Raw genomic sequence first — 3,198 nt, forward strand, 5'->3', positions numbered from 1 at the left:
ACGGAAGAAGATTCGAAGTTTTGTGATAAGTCGTGATGGTTACAGTTTTAGCAAGATAGTCGAATACGCTCGACGTTGTGAGTATGAACTATCCATTCCTGATGAAAATGAACCGATGTCAAAATGTCTGCGAACTGAGAGGATGATGTCTACCCCAACACAACGGTTCTCTCGATTTTCCAACCAGAGGAGAATTCAATCTCAAAGTACCCCACGTGTATAGTCTCAGGCATTTAGCTTTCAGTCGAGCACACCAAAAGACTATCGGAGGTGCGGAAAGACACACCAAGGCCGGTGTGATACAGATAGATCTGTCATTAAATGTTTTTGTTGCGGTGAAGCGGGTCACGTTAGGATAAATTGTCCCTAGAGAGATGACCATGAGTTCACGGTCGATTTGATTCCAATGGATATTCATAACTTTATCAGCTACGAGTGTTACTCCGTTCGCAGTGTCGACATTAAAAGGTTTTTCAAGCATGATTGGCACAGAATCGAGGTACTGAGTATAACAAAGTGACACAAAAGAATTCGTGGCTCCCAAGTCAAATAAAATACATGCATGTCTATTATTGAGAAGGAAAATACCTGTTATGACGTCCAGTTCCTTCAATGCCTCCTCTGCTGTGATTTGAAAAGCCCTGGCTCGTGCCCTGGGCACCTCCTCCTTTTGGGTTGAAGTACCCACTCTCGTTGGTTGTTGTACCGAGGCTTTGCTTTCAACTTTTTTTATACAAGGACAATCTTTAATACGATGCCCTAACACTCCGAAGGAAAAGCATGCAAGATCTCTCTGGGGACAATTCATCCTAATGTGACCCGCTTCACCGCAACAAAAACATTTAATGACGAGATCTATCCGTATCACACCATCCTTGGTGTGTCTTTCCGCACCTCCAACAGTCTCTTGGTGTGCTCGACTGAAGGCTAAATGCCTGAGAGGATACACGTGGGGTACTCTGAGATTGAATTCTCCTCTGGTTGAAAAATCGAGAGAACCGTTGTGTTGGGGTAGACATCATCCTCTCAGTTCGCAGACGTTTTGACATCGGTTCATTTTCATCAGGAATGGATAGTTCATACTCACAACGCCGAGCGTATTCAACTATCTTGCTAAAACTGGAACCATCACGACTTATCACAAAACTTCGAATCTCCTTCCGTAGTCCTCCAATGAAATGTTCGATCTTATCCTGTTCGGAGCTCAGGAATCGTTGTGCGAATCATGCCTTCTTGTTGAATTCAGTTTCATAATCAAGTATAGTCATCTTACCTTGCTTCAGATCCAAGAACTCCTTTTCAAGACGCCTTTGTAGGTCAATATGGCAATATTGTTCAAAGAACTTTTTCTGAAATTCGTCCCACGTCAAACTGTTACGTGTCGTCGCGTCTAAAGACTCATATGTGGCATTCCACCACACCAGGGCTCGCTCTATGAGCATCGCAGATGCATATTTTACTTTATCGCTATCCAGTACCTCGGTAATTCGAAACACCTTTTCCGTGTTCTGGATCCATTGCATCGCGATTTCGGGATCTGATTGCCCCGCATATTCTGTAGCACCACAGCTTCTGAAAGTTTTAAATGAAACCCGGTCGGACTTAGGTTTCAGTGCATCTCCGACTTCGTTTGCATGCTTACCACGATTGTCGGGTTCCATGGGATTGTTTTGATTACGTTCTTCCTCAAAGCGTCGCTCCATTTCTTAACGCTGTCGTTCCAGAGCCGTGGTCAATTGATCATCCAAAAGTTTCAATAGTCGTTCTGTACGAGGGGACAAAGCGGGATTTTCATCGTTCTCGGCACCTTCTGGAGCATTTATATTCAGTGTGGGGCTGTTTTCCCCAACATTTTGCGTTTGAATTTGCTCATCATGCTCCGACATTTTGCTGAGAAAACAGCACATCTATGTTAAACACATTCTACCCTTGGTCCCAACCCAACTTAGGTCTCTCCTACGGGTCCATATCCCGTATAAATCATTGCCTAGTTACTATACGATCTCAATGCCTAGGTTTAAGTCTAAATACCATTTCTGATATTTAGATCGCTTAAACCGCGGCTCTGATACCATAATTGTAACATCGCGATTACACTAAATAAAAAAAATGCAAATTGTCAGGAATTTTAACCGATCAAAAAAAAAAAAAAATTCACCCGAATCCATGACGGGATACGTTTTCTAATTATCCACCAAAATTTAAGTTTAGTTTGACCGGTAAGTCAAACATCCCTCGAAAATAGATTAAACAACTTACAAACTAAGACTTTTACAAACCAAAAGTCGRGACAATAGTATAACTACCCAACATACGAGTAATAATTACAAACCCGAAACATTTTAAAAACATACGAAACATGTACCAAAAGTTACTTCCCAATCTTCTAAGTGTCGACCAAAAGCTAACCCACCTTGCCTTTATCTCGACCCGTATCGATTTTTCCTGAGATTTTAAACTTAAGGGGGTAAGCGAATCGCTTAGTGAGTATATATCAAAGCATATAATTAGATGCAATATACATATATTAACAAAAAATTAGATGGCAAAACCATAACGACTCACTGATCCTTAATACGTCAAACGAACACTTACTGATTCATAATTAAACCAGAAATTAGTGCATAGCATACCTTACAAGTTTGTAATTAAAAATTTAAAATCAACGGGTTACATGTATGGTTTCGGTACCGATCAAATCAACGTATCAAGAAGCCATACAACTCACAAAGTACTTAACGTCAATGAAACCATATCGATCGTAATGATTTAGGAGCATAATCAACAAGAGTAGAGTAAATATGTGCACCACACCCTTTTTTCATCTGCTGGGCCCGTGCAAAGTACTCACACCCGACTCCTTACCATTTGGGATACGTGAGTACGATAACCGGTATGCCACACCCAACCTCCTTCTCCTTGGGATACGTGGACATACACCATGCTACGGCATATCACACAAAGTAATACCCGTAGATCATGGTTTACCTATAGACAAAAAGAAGGTCTCGAATCCAGACTCGACAGACATCTCAGAATGAACAACAAATACCAATTCAAGACCATGGGACTTGACACGCTCAAGATATTCGATAACATATGAAAATCAACTAATTTACAGTAAGAAAGCATATACATATACTACATATAAGTATAAGTTCGATATAAACTCACAGTGCTTCAATGTAAACAACCGAA

This window comes from Cynara cardunculus (assembly GCF_001531365.2).
Source record: "Cynara cardunculus var. scolymus isolate 2C chromosome LG 6, CcrdV1, whole genome shotgun sequence".
Taxonomy (NCBI): Eukaryota; Viridiplantae; Streptophyta; class Magnoliopsida; order Asterales; family Asteraceae; genus Cynara; species Cynara cardunculus.